Raw genomic sequence first — 15044 nt, 5'->3', positions numbered from 1 at the left:
TATGCAAAATTTATTACAAGGCTCTACAATGGTAATCCCTTACTCCCTTAACCAATCTCAATAAGAATCTACTTGTAATAGTTCAACAACCCCATATACCACCCCCTATTGGCACATGCATGGCCCATTCTCCTACTCCATAGCTTACTTAAACCCTATAACAATTTGCATGAAAGCTTAGGACAGAGACTTACCTGGATAGTTGATGGTCTATTGAGTAACTTCTTTGAATCTTCAAAGTTGGGAAAGAATTGATGAATTAAGCTCTTGGGGCTTCTTTCTCTCTCTCTCTCTCTCTCTCTCTCTCTCTCTCTCTCTCTCTCTCTCTCTCTCTCTCTAAAGTACTCTCCTCTCTCTAAGACTACCGCTGATACCCTCTAATATAACCCCCAAGGTCTTTTTATAAAAATGGGGTTGGGTAAAATTTCCCAAAACTTAACCCTTCGAGTCGGGTATGTGGCCACATATGCGACCATAAAATAGGTATGCAGCCCGTGGAATGGACCGCGAAATGGCTCTCCAAAACTAGGCTGGACTGGTCAAGTCTGCAGCCTACTATGCGGTCACAAAATAGACCGTAAAAACTCCCTCACAAAAAAATCCTCACGTCGGTTCTGTGATGGACTTGCGGCCCGCAAAATAGTTATGCGATAGCTGGATCCAGGGTCTTCCCAGAACTTGGAAAGTCACTTTAAAGACCATGGGGCCAATGGTCAGCACAAAATCAATCTCTCAGGTGGTGTCTCTTTTGATTACGTCAAAGGCATGAACACACACATTGTGAGCGTGGATCTGATCTGTGTTAATCATCATTCTTTGAAGAATGGAGAAAGTGAAAATGTCACCCCAAAACCTCCATCACGATTGCCCTTTTTCACATTGTTCACATCATATTTGACAGTTAAGTGAAGCGCTTTATTATGTTCTGCTCCCTCAACTGGAAACTCACCGTTGCTGAGGATATCTTGTTAACATCGAAGAATCTTTTGGCCATTCTTTATAAATGTGCCATTGGTGTTACATCAGGAACGTAGGCCTCATTCAAGGTGTTAAATAACACCTTCTGGTGATCATAGGTTTGTCCTTGGTCGTGGCAATGGTGATGATAGTTTTGAATGCTAGAAAAAATTCCCGGTCATCACAAATAATTCTAATTACCGGCCCATTATTGTGAGCGGACAAAGGGTTGTTCGTTACATTAGGGACTTCCTCCTCCCTGATGACTATCGCCTTGACCTCGATCAGGTCCTCCACTGCTCTCGTAAGAGTACAACATCTTTTGGGTTATGCCCCACTGCACCGGAGTGGTATTCACATCTTGCGTCAACTTTGTATGAGGGGGACTCAGAGTTCGGCCGGTTTAGCTCCACTGGTTGCAGTAAATCCAACCTAGTCAACTTTTGGAACATACTCGAGTACGATTCTCCAATGGGGGCAAAATGATTTCTTCTTGGGGGTTCTCTTGGATGGGAGTTGTACTGGGGAGAATTATGTTTAGGGCGGGGTTTATATGGTCCTTGGTCATAGGCATTTAATGGACGGGAGTTTTTGGGTGGTGGTGCTCTTGTTTGTTGGTTTTGCGGCCGGGCATATAGTTGTGCGTTCGTTATCGCATATTGGGGCGATGCCACCACTTAAGCAATCACTTAGTGAGGATAGTAGTGATGTGGGGTTCTAGGCTGCATGTAAGATAGGTTAAACGCATTTCGAGTCCCCTTGAACTTGAAGCCATCATGGCTCCCTCCTCCAGTTTCTTCTGGTTCGCCAACCCTTCGGAACCATTTTGAATTGGTACAGATATAGCTTTTAGAGCAACTTGGCTCACAATTATCCAAGTTTTCAACCCATTTTCAACCATTTCACCAATATTTATTGCTTCAGCAAAGGTTTACCCATAGCCGACATCATGTTCTGAAAGTAGCCGGCCTCTTAGGCTTGAAAGAACATGGTAATCATTTAAGCCTCATACATCAGAGGCGTGACTCTAACCGGTTTCTCTCTCCACTTTATGTCATATTCACAAAAGCTTTCTGTGTACTTTTTATTAACATTCGATAGAGAATTCCTGTTTGGTGCAATATCCATAATATACTAAACCTGGCGGATGAAGTCTCAGGCGAGGTTATCCCACACACGCTAGTGCAAATTTTCTTGGTCCATATACCATTCAGAAGCAATCCCCGTATGCTCTTACTGAATTATGCCATCAACAACTCCACTTGTCCACCAACACACTTCAACTGGTTGCACTACCTTTTCAAATAAGCAATCGGGTCACCATGCCCATCATGCTTCTCGAATTTAGGTGTTTTGAAACCGGCAAGTAGATGCACATGTGAGAACATGCATAAATCGGAGTAGGAAACGCTTTTCTGGCTACTCAGGCCTTATATGCTCTTCACGTTCTATTCTAAACTTTTCATCTTTCGAGCCATATCCTCTTGCTTGGCATTCTTCGGGGTTTTCTCCACTTCAACCGAAAAATTATACTGTAGGGCCTGGTAGAATTAATCAGGTGTGGCATATGTGATCTCAAGCGGAAAATGAGGGTCTTGTAGAGTGAAAGTTGGCGTCTCGGTATATGACCTTGGTATATTTTGTTGTGAGGTGGTTAAGGTAGGAGCCATAGAAAGGGCCACGGCTGCTACCCTTAGTACCTGTGCCTGTGGACGAGCAACAGAAGGCATTCTGTTAACACTGTTGGGCGTGACACTGTACCCATAAGGAATAAATGGATTTGGCATGGGGCTCCGCCTGTCCTGGGAACCATTTCCAGGAACCCAAGGATAACACAATGGGCTCTTTTCCGTTCACCAGCGCGTCCTACATCTCCATCATGCAGACCCTAAGCAGTCTGTTCTCTTTGGCTGTGGCCGACTCTGGTGGGATGGTCGGTGCTGGACTATCTTCTAAGTTTACAATAGGCAAGTTGCTTTCGGAGGCCATTGTTACACTTCCCTTCAAACGGGTGAAATATGGATGGGAGGCCAGATTACCACAAACCAACCACCTAGAATATATCCTTGCTTGTCACATGCAACAAACTCGTTAGTTTATAAAATTTAACAGATAGAAAATTACACGTAGGGATGCAATACACCTAGCAGTTAAAATGCTCTATCAGGTGTTCGAACGATTAGGTGCTTTATTCTGACTTCATTTATTGTCTCCCATCTTTTATATCTCTCTTTTTATTTTATTTCTTGCAACCTTTCTTTTTGCCCTCATTTACTCACTATTTTCTTTTGTTTTGCTTTTTCCTACTCGGGTTTTATTCATTATTTAGATCGTACCCATCAAGGATTGCTTACGCATCATGGCGTCGCATTAATCAGACCATTACGTAGTTCAAGGAAGTAAAGGCAAAAATAAAAGGAGAATATTTTTTTGTTTTCAATATTTCATTAAAAAAAATCTATTTGGGTTTTTAATTATAATGACTCGAAAACGACATCATAACCGACTCTTAACTGAAAATACAATTAAAGGAATATACTTGACTCAAAAAAGTAAATAAACAACAGACTCAAAATGCAAAATAAACAATATACTTTAAGTGAAAAAATAAGCTAGAGACTCGGTAATCATAAGCTAATACAAAGAAAAACTAGACTCAAAAGCAAAATTCTAGCCAAACGCGTCTGGTGACATCTGTCAGTCACTGCTCGGGCCTGTTCCCAATCTCCTTATAAAGAACCTCCAAATCAGCCATGACTTGACGAGCAAAGTTCAACACTGTGGCAAAAAAAACATAGCCTTAGTCACCTTCTCACAGTAATTGCACCTCCTAGCTGTGTAATCGGCTATTTCCCGAATTCTGAACTTCGTGACCCTCTGGTCCTGGTGCATCTATCTGATCTGTTTCCCTCAGGCTTCCACCAACTGATGTGCTTTATCCCTCAAGTTCAGTAAGTTTATCACGTTCCTCACCAGCTAGTTTAGCAAGATGTAACAGTGTTCTTTTTCTGCCCTAAAATCTTCAACTTGTCGACCCATTTCATTTTCAAGGACATTCATATATTTCCTCAAGCCATAAACTTCTTCTTCATGGTTCTGATTTTTTTGGCGGGCCAATCTTAGACGGTTCTCCATGTCTTCCCCTAGTTGGGTTATCCGCTCTCGGACTCTTCCCAGTTCTTTCTCAGTTTTTGTTAAATCACCCGCGTAGTAATACATCTTCTGCCTCAAGTTGGCAATGATATTTTGATATCTTTTGCTCCTCACTAGTATCTCCGATGCTCTTTTGATTTCTCGGGATTAAGCTCAAAGGGCCTCATTTTCATGGGCCAACCTCTTATTTTCTTCCTCATCCTCATTGACTTGCAATCTTTTCAAAGATAAGGACTCTCAATTGCTCTTTCAACTTGATGATGGTGGCCCGGTATTCTTCCTCTTTGGCTACCCAGGCCCATTGTTCCTCTGCCCCATCTTTAAACTGCTGGACATGCGGTGTTTTGGTTGGCCTCTCTGCTTTCTCATTTACCCATACCCTCTTACCATACCATGTAGTGTAGCCTGATTCTACTTCCCTTTTGATAAATCTTGCACCTGATTGTGGGGCTCCAAAAACCAACATCTATGCCAGACCTGGTGTTGACGGCCTATTTTGACCCTCCCTCTTAAAATTGATTTATTTATACTTAATAGTTTACAATGAATATTTTGAAAGTATTTTCTATCAATAAATACCTATTTTTACAAAATTGATTAAGTATTAGTTTTGAAATTAATAACCTAGTACTAACATTATATAATTATAAATATACTTACTACTTTTAATATCATTAAGGCAATTTCAAAAATACACCATCTAGGCTTTATAATTAATTTAATAAATTATTTCTAAAATTATGATTAATTAGATTATTATGTTCAAAATTAGTGTTATAATTTAGGAGAAAGGATTTTATAAATAATAATATAACTAGTAGTATTTTTGATGATGATTAGAGCAATCAGAGCATGCCACGTCACTCTTTAATTCCATTGACAAAACAAACACAAACGATCTGAGCCTTTGATCTAAACCATCTACAGTCCACAATTATCCCTATTTTGTCTTTTAATTTTGACTTGTTATCAAATATTACCTCTGCCACTGGATCACACAGATCCAACGGTTCTCGTATTTTCGCTAAATTGATTTATTTAAACACATAAAGCCTCGATTTATCAAGGTCGTTGATCAAATGATCAAAAAGCCCATATTCCATCTCTCAATCTAACCCTTAGCAACCAACCCCAATCTCCTAACCCTAAATCACTTCTCTTTTGACCCCGCCGCCCTTCTTTCCCCTTTCTCTCTCACTTCTCTCAATCTCACAGACATGGTCAGCAAAGAAACCTTGCACAAATTCGTGCAAGCCTTCAAATCAACCAGAGATTCATACCATCTGTCCCTTAAATTCGCGATTCCCGCCGATACCTTCCTCGTTTCATCGCTTCACCTCAAAACCCCTCAAATCTGAACCCTAACCTTCAAAGGCGAAACCTCAACCCACCATTGATCATTCAAATCTATGGCATGCACGGCCATCTGTTCTGTCTCTATACTACGAAACTCATCACTTCCTTTTTGTTTTCATCATTTAATCTTAATAGCCCTATTTGAAGAAGTCGGACCAAAAGGGTGAAACTTCAACTCGCCAGATCTCCTCCTTTGTCTTTTCAAATCAAAGCGAGCCTTAGACGCTAGCTAGCCTTAATATTGATATTCGACTAGAGGTCAAATGCAATGATCTCTATGTATTAGGGTTCTGACCAGCAGTCTCTTGCACCTCAACGGTTAGCTAAAGCTAAGGTTTGATACTATTGCAGGTACCTCGGAGTCCGATCGCTGATACGGAAAGGGCATTGTATATAGCAAACCGCCTGCTCAACCAATCGGAGCACCTTGTAAGCAAACTGTTGGCTTCACCAATTGAAGCCTTGTATATAGTAAAATGCCTGCTCAACAAATCAGAGCACCTTGTACAAAATGAGTCATCGGCTTCACCAGTTGAAGTCCTGTATATAGCAAACCATTAGCTCAATCGATCGGAGCGCCCTGTACAAATCAAACATCGGCTTTGCCAATCGAAGCCTTGTATATAGCACTGTTCATTCTGCTAACGGAACGATCCGCATCGCCGCTCAATCGCAACGGAGGCTAGAATAGATAGTCGCAAATCTCGTCGCTGACGTTCTGCCAATCGATGGCTGCAACTTAGCTTCCCAGTCAATAGTATCTCTTGGGCATGCTTTTCCTTCCTTTGTTATTACTTTGAATGTTTTGACGTTTATCTCATGCAGCTTCAGGCATGATTAAGGTTTAAGTCAATCACTCCCAAGCAGAGATTATTTTACATTTTTTAGTGCAATGCTCTCCAAACAAGCGGAGACGCACTCCACAAATCAAGCACTCCCAACAAGCGGAGACATCTCATCAGTGCAAAGCTCTCTCAACAAGTAGAGACACACTCTAAAAGTCAAGCTCTCCCAAGAAGCGGAGACACTTTTCAATGCTACGACAACTGCAGAACGGTACATAGCCCAGCTAGCAAAGTGAGTCAAGATCAAGTATCCCATCATCCCGATCCCACATAACGGCTCGCCGGCAGCAGTGCATCATCATTCCCGCATCATTTACATCACATCTTAATATATTCTGCATTGCAATATATGGGTATATGTGTATTTCAATTTTTGCATGAACAAACATCGCAGCGTGGAGTTCCTTATAAGCAGCAAACCAAACTACAACGCTATGAGGGACAACAAACTCATTAGCGGGTCAAGGATCCAAGTTCAGACACAAAAAGACTAGTGGAAATCTAAATCTTCAAATCCTTCAATTCAAGCCGCAAATTCTAGACACGCGAGTACCCAATCCTCCGTCTTGATGTAACAGGGGCAGTTCCTGCGAGTATCGCGTTCTCATGAATCTTCACACCAGAACTACATAAGGCTTGATCCTCGTTATGCCCGATGTATGTAAGCAATTCAAAGCTAGAATTCGGCCCAAATTCCTCCAAAATCTTCCGGAAATCTTCCTTAACTCTCCCTAAATCATGCAATTCTTAATCTTCATTAAATCCATATGCCGCTCCCGCAGTGCATGCCTAAAGTCAGGACAAAATTGGATTTCATTCAATTTCTTTGCCCGAAAACTCTTTCAACGTCTCTGGTCAAAGAAGGGCAGCTGTTGACGGCCAATTTTGACCCTCCCTTTTAAAATTGATTTATTTATACTTAATAATTTACAATGAATGTTTTGAAAGTATTTTCTATCAATAAATACCTATTTTTACAAAATTGATTAAGTATTAGTTTTGAAATTAATAACCTAGTACTAACATTATGTAATTATAAATATACTTACTACTTTTAAATTCATTAAAGAAATTTCCAAAATACACCATCTAGGCTTTATAATTAATTTAATGAATTATTTCTCAAATTTTGATTAATTAGGTTATTATGTTCAAAATTAGTGTTATAGTTTAGGAGACAAAGTATTTTATAAATAATTATAGAACTAGTAGTATTTTTTATGATTAGAGCAATCAGAGCACGCCACATCACTCTTCAATTCCACTGACAAAACAAACACAAACGATCTGAGCCTTTGGTCCAAACCATCGATAGTCCACAATTATTCCTATTTTCTTTTTTAATTTTGACCTGTTATCAGATATTACCTCTGCCACTGGATCACACAGATCCAACGGTTCCTGTATTTTCCCCAAATTGATTTCTTTAAACACATAAAGCCTCGATTTATCAAGTTCGTTGATCAAATGATCAAACAACCCATATTCCATCTCTCAATCATAACCCTTAGTGACCAACCCCAATATCCTAACCCTAAATCACTTCTCTTTTGACCCCGCCGCCCTTCTTTCCCCTTTCTCTCTCACTTCTCTCAATCTCACAGACATGGTCCGCAAAGAAACCTTGCACAAATTCGTGCAAGCCTTCAAATCAACTAGAGATTCATACCACCTGTCCCTTAAATCCGTGATTCTCGCCGATGCCTTCCTCGTTTCGTCGCTTCACCTCATAACATCTCAAATTCGAACCCTAACCTTCAAAGACAAAACCTCAACCCACCATTGATCGTTCAAATCCATGGCATGCACGGCCATCTGTTATGTCTCTGTACTACGAAACTCATCACTTCCTTTTTGTTTTCATCATTTAATCTTAATATCCCTATTTGGAGAAGTCAGACCAAAAGGGTGAAACTTCAACTCGCTAGATCTCCTCTTTTGTCTTTTTAAATCGAAGCGAGTCTGAGACGCTAGCTGGCTTCAATATTGATATTCGACACCTAGAGGTCAAATGCAATGACCTCTATGTATTAAGGTTCTGACCAGCGGTCTCTTGCACCTCAACGGTTAGCTGAAGCTAATGTTTGAACCTATTGCAGGTACCTTGGAGTTCGATCGCTGATACGGAAAGGGCCCTGTATATAGCAAACTGCATGCTGAACCAATCGGAGCACCTTGTACAAAGCGAACTATTGGCTTCACCAATTGAAGCCTTGTATATAGTAAAATGCCTGCTCAACAAATCAGAGCACCTTGTACAAAATGAGTCGTCGGCTTCACCAGTTGAAGTCCTGTATATAGCAAACCGTCTGCTCAATCGATCAGAGAGCCCTGTACAAATCAAACATCGGCTTCGCCAATCGAAGCCTTGTATATAGCACTGTTCATTCCATTAACGGAATGATCCGCACCGCCGCTCTATCGCAGTGAAGGCCAGAATAGACAGTCGTAAACCTATTAACTGACGTTCTGCTAATCGATGGCTGCAACTTAGCATCACAGTCAATAGTATCTCTTGGGCATGCATTTCCTTCCTTTGCTATTACTTTGAATGTTTTGATGTTTATCTCATGCAGCTTCAGGCATGATTACGGTTTAAGTCAGTCACTCCCAAGCAGAGATTATTTCACATTTTTTAGTGCAAAGCTCTCCAAACAAGCGGAGACGCACTCCACAAATCAAGAGACATCTCCTCAGTGCAAAGCTTTGTAAACAAGTGGAGACGCACTCTAAAAGTCAAGCTCTCCCAACAAGCGGAGACACTTTTCAATGCTACGACAGCTGCAGAACGGTACATAGCCTAGCTAACAAAGCGAGTCAAGATCAAGTATCCCATCATCCCGATCCCAAATAATGGCTCGCCGGCAGCCATGCATCATCATTCCCGCATCATTTACATCACATCTTAATATATTCTGTATTACAATATATAGGTATGTGTGTATTTCATTTTTTGCGTTAACAAATATCACAACGTGGAACTCCTTATAAGCAGCAAACTAAACTACAACACTATGAGGGACAACAAACTCATTAGCGGGCCAAGGATCCAAGTTCAGACACAAAAAGACTAGTGGAAATCCAAATCTTCAAATCCTTCAAGTCAAGCCGCAAATTACGGACATCGCGAGTACCCAATCCTCCGTCTTGATATATCGTCATAATACGATACTGGGGCAGTTCCTGCGAGTACCCACACCAGAACTACATAAGGCCTGATCCTTGTTAAGCCCGATGTATGTAAGCAATTCAAAGCCAGAATTCGGCCCCAATTCCTCCAAAATCTTCCTGAAATCTTCCTTAAGTTTCCCTAAATCATGCAATTCTTAATCTTCATTAAATCCATATGCCGCTCCCATAATGCTTGCCCAAAGTCAGGACAAAATTGGCTTTGATTCAATTACTTTGCCCGAAAACTCTTTCATTGACTCTGGTCAAAGAGGGACAGCTGTTGACGGCCAATTTTGACCCTCCTTTTAAAATTGATTTATTTATACTTAATAATTTACAATGAATGTTTTGAAAGTATTTTCTATCAGTAAATACCTATTTTTACAAAATTGATTAAGTATTAGTTTTGAAATTAATAACCTAGTACTAACATTATGTAATTATAAATATACTTATTACTTTTAATATCATTAAAGAAATTTCCAAAATACACCATCTAGGCTTTATAATTAATTTAATGAATTATTTCTCAAATTCTGATTAATTAGATTATTATGTTCAAAATTAGTGTTATAGTTTAGGAGACAAAGTATTTTATAAATAATTATAATAACTAGTAGTATATTTGACGTTTATAATTTTACTACATTTTATTATAAATTAATTAAGTAAAATTAAATCAATTTTAAAAGGGGTCAAAACTAAAAGGCTACAATTCCAATTCCTAATTAAAATACAAAGTGGCTATTTCCCAAATTAATTCCAGCCCAATGCACAAGCCAAATCCGTAAAATACCCAACCCAGACATCCCTCTCTTTCCATCTTTGTAATCCGCGTCCCTCTCCCTAAACTAATCAGAGCACGCCATATCACATTCTAATCCCACTCAAAAAACAAACACGATCGGAGTCGTTGATCCAAACAATCGATCGTCTACAATAATCCATATTTTCTCTTTTAATTTTGACTTGTTGTCGTTGGATCAGAAAGATCCAACGATTTCGTATTTTCCCCAAATTGATTTCTTTGAACGCATAAAGCCTCGATTTATCAGGGTCGTTGATCAAATGATCAAACGGCCCATATTCCATCTCTCAATCATAACCCTCAGAGATCAACCCCAATACCCTAACCCCTAAATCATATCTTCTTTTACCCCGCCGCCCTTCTTTCCCCTTTCTCTCTCATTTCTCTCAATCTCAAAGACATGGACAGCAAATAAACCTTGCACAATTTGTGCAAGGCTTCAAATAAACAAAAGATTCATACCTTATGTCCCTCATATCCACGATTCCCGTCGATACCTTCCTCGTTTCGTCGCTTTACCTCAAAACCCCTCCAATCCGAACCCTAACCTTCAAAGACAAAACCTCAACCCTAACCTCACTGCGAAACTCATCACTTCCTTTCTGTTTTTATCATTTAATCTCAATAGCCCTATTTGAAGAAGTTAGACCAAAAGGGTGAAACTTCAACTCACCAGATCTCCTCTTCCGTCTTTTCAAATCAAAGCGAGCTTGAAATGCTAGATGGCTTCTATCTTGATATTCGACACCCTGAGGTCAGATGAAATGACCTCTGGGTATTAGGGTTCTGACCAGTGGTCTCTCGCACCTCAAAGGTTAGCTTCCCTCTTCTCAGGTAAAATCCCTAACGATTTTCCCTTTGTCTCTCTGATTTTCACTTGCATATGCTTGCATCATCTAGTAGTCGTCATCCTCCACTACTGAATTTGGATTCTGCTGAAACTCTAAGCCATTAATGGCACTATAAAAGGGTCTTTCAATGCTCTCACCAACCAGACCTAAGACCTAAGAAAATAAGAAAAACCTAACATCTTCAACCTATAGACCTAACACAACAAGAAAACCTAATATCATAAACCTACAGAGCTAATAGGCAAAACGGCTATCACAAAATTATTTAGAAAAACCTCGTCTTTAGTTCTTAGTAGTAAATTGAGCTAGGGTTCTAATTAGTTTTTGGTTTCTCTATGATTCTGAGTATTGCACTGGTCGGGAGGAGATCAGTATACCACCATCCTCTCCCTTAATTGCTTCATTTAAAATCATAAACGTGTTATTGCTTTCCTTATTAACCTCTTAGTCTACAATATTTATTCAGCCTTTAATTACTTATTTTGGCTCACTATGAGTTGTTAATGATTTATGATAAGCTGTTGTGTTTATTTAATGCTAATTAGGTAGTTGTGTGACTTTAATGACCTCATTGAACAACCTATGTATTTAAGTTGTTTAACTTGATAATTTCTCACATCTACCTAAGACCTCAAACCTTACTCTAATGTTCTGTTATAATCTTCCTGCTGCAGTTTGAGTTTTGTTAATATCCTGTTACAACTTTCATGCTCATCATGTTGCATTTTGAGTTCTTTTAATGTCCTGTTACAAGTTTCATAATCTTCATATTGCATTTTGAGTTTTATTCCATTTAATGCTCTGTTATAACCTTCATGCTCATCTTGATGTATTCTGAATTCTGTTCCACTTAATGTTATGTTATATGTCCTCATGATTCATCATGTAATATTCTCCTGAATTCTGTATTTAGGTTCTCCTTTAATCATCATGTTTAACATGCAGCACCCTTCTAAGTTCTGCTATCCTACCTAGGCTTTTATGTTCATCATGCCATATTCTTGAGTTCTATCATGCTATACTTAGGGTTGTTATTGCAGTCTTCATGTTTAACATGCCATGCTCCTTTAGGTTCTGTCATGCTAAATTTTGGATTTTGTTAGATAACCTTAGCTAGGGTACATATGAAATACATATTATAACCCTGCCTTACTAGGTTAAGGCTTATGAAACCTGAGTGTTCAAAAATTATTTCATAGATGTTTATTAGTCCTTAAGTATCCTTTGAATACTCATCATGAATGCTTTACATCCATAACTAACTGTTATCTTGTAAACAATCCTACTGGGATGGATTTTCCTTTGACTATCAGTAGTATTTGTCATGACCAGTCTATCTCCTGTGAGTGAGACTATAGTTGTGCCTCATTGATTATTTCTACAATCTGAATATATGACTCCATCATGTTTAGCTATCCAGCCAAGCATGTATAGTTGATTTTCTTTTAAAAAACAAATCAACTAGGATTTGTGCCTAGGGCTAGTTTTTATAAATATAATAAAAAACAAATAAAGTGTTGTCTTACGATAATTAAGACCATGAGCTATGTCTAATCCATATATCCTAGTATCAATTTTGAGTCTATGATAAACAAAACTGATATTACAATTTGAGCTAGGTAAAGACATGCAAAATTTAAAAACTAGCCTATTACAGTAGTAGCCATAATCTGCCCGGATTGTCCAAGATTTGAGCATCCTTCTAGTGTAAGTTCCTTTTTTCACAAATAGTATCCAACTTGTGAGGTGATCTTCCATGTCGATAAACAACATCCATATATTGGAATAAGGTAGCTTCACCAAAATTGCCCAGTCTTGTGAGAATCTGGGCAATGTTATCTCTTCTTTGTGCTTCTGATACAAGAAGCTCCTTGTTGCTCGATTTGATTGTTCCTACTGCTCTTGATAATGCATGGGGAAATTCTTCATGAATGTTAACCATGTGATCTGATGCGTAAATGCAGTCTTCAGTAGTATCCATCTGTGAATGATCATGTTGTTCATCCCATTTATTATCTCATTTTCATGGCCTTTCATTATTGGATTTCTTATCTTCCAGCCATGTATTTTATCCTCAATAATCTCAACCAATATGTTTGAATGACAGATAATCCATACTATATCCATTATACTCGTCTGTTGGTCCAAAGGACAGTTTTCCAAGACCTTACACCTAGGTACTTTAGGCTTCATACATAGAAGACATGTCACTTGATGCCCATTAGGAGTAGGCAACCACACCTTGTCCAAATGACCTGTGTAAACCAAATTTTCCAAACCATTAATACTGCCTAGATTTTTGAGCTGATGAGGTATATCTTTACTCCTTACTCTCATGCTTATGCCTATCCATAACACCCTTCCAATGGAATGAGTACTAAGTACTAATACAACCAATTGAAAGTTCATTATTAGATAAGGCATGAGTACAGTAACTTGTCCTGCAAAAAAGAACACAACGTTAGCATAAAAAATTCCCACCATGTTCGCCTCCAAACAGATTTGAACAAGGTGAGTATATGAGAATATATGTCCTTTCATTGTGTTCCTCACACTTCTCCCTTTAACTACCTTGTAACTCTTATTCTCAAGTGTGGGCATTGTAATTTATCATCATTCAACAGCCTTCTCCCAACACTGTCCAGTTGAACAAAAGAATGGCACTCAATAGGACCTACATCGAGTGAGTAATTGGCTAGATGGTCTTCAAATTTGTTGCCTTCCCTATATATATAAGTCACCTTGGAAGTACATATCCTCATCAACCTTCAAATCTCCTCCACATACTCCATAATCCCCCATGGAATGCTCCATTTCCCTTCAATGACATTTTTTAATTATATAGAATCTGTTTGAACCCAAATGTGGGAGAGCAGATTTCTATTACAGTACCTAAGGCCATCACGTATTGCTACTGCCTCCGCCTCTGTATTAGTTGTTTCATGAATCTCCTGTCCAGCAACATATATTAAATCTCTTTCTTCATCCCTTAATTAGTAGGCTATAGCACTCCTTCCTGAATTTCCCCGCGCTGCACCATCTGTATTTAATTTAACCCATCCATTACTAGGGAATTCCCATAACACCTTATTTACCTTCAATCTTGGAGTATATTGTTCCATCATCATTAATAAGTCTGGCCATTTGTGTGGAACATCTTTTATTCCTGGTTTCCTTACCTTCACTAGAGCTTGCAATGTAGAAGACACTTGATATATAACTCGACTCACTGTTACGGCTTCTCCATACATATAGCTATTCCTCCTCTTCCATAGTTCCCAAACAATTATAGCAGATAGTGCTTGGAACACTAGTTTTAATCTTGGAACAACCTTGATTGTCCAGCTCCTTATGATAGCTTTTTGCAAATTTAGACCTTCCAACGACAATCATGCATGAGAGAAAAAATATGACCACGTCTTTTGAGAAGCAGGGGAGAGATAGAAAACATGAGCCAAGGTTTCATTTTGTGGATTGATACAATACCAACATCTAGATGTAGCCATATATCACATTCGTCTTATTGCATTATCCAAAGGTAACTTTGCTTTTCACATCTTCCACATGAAAAATGATATCTTGAAAGGAAGACCTTTCACCCACATGTTCATATAATCACTACTAGTATCACATCTACTCCTCAAGTAATTCCATGCCGATGAAACAATGAATTCACCTTTGGAATCTATCATCCACAAATGCTTATCTGGTACACCATGTTCCCTGGGAGATTGAATGTTCTCCAGAATGTGATTAGCAAGATCCTCAGGCAGTAGGGTTCTCAAGCGTGCCTCATCCCATGCATCTTCATTGACAACTTCACAAATATTATTAATGGTCTCATCAATTGGAAAATCTGGTGGTACGTTAAAATAAAGAGCACCTAAGCCCGTCCAGTTGTCA

This window comes from Nicotiana tomentosiformis, chromosome 10, assembly GCF_000390325.3.
Source record: "Nicotiana tomentosiformis chromosome 10, ASM39032v3, whole genome shotgun sequence".
NCBI lineage: Eukaryota > Viridiplantae > Streptophyta > Magnoliopsida > Solanales > Solanaceae > Nicotiana > Nicotiana tomentosiformis.
Note: the sequence above shows the minus strand (reverse complement) of the source record.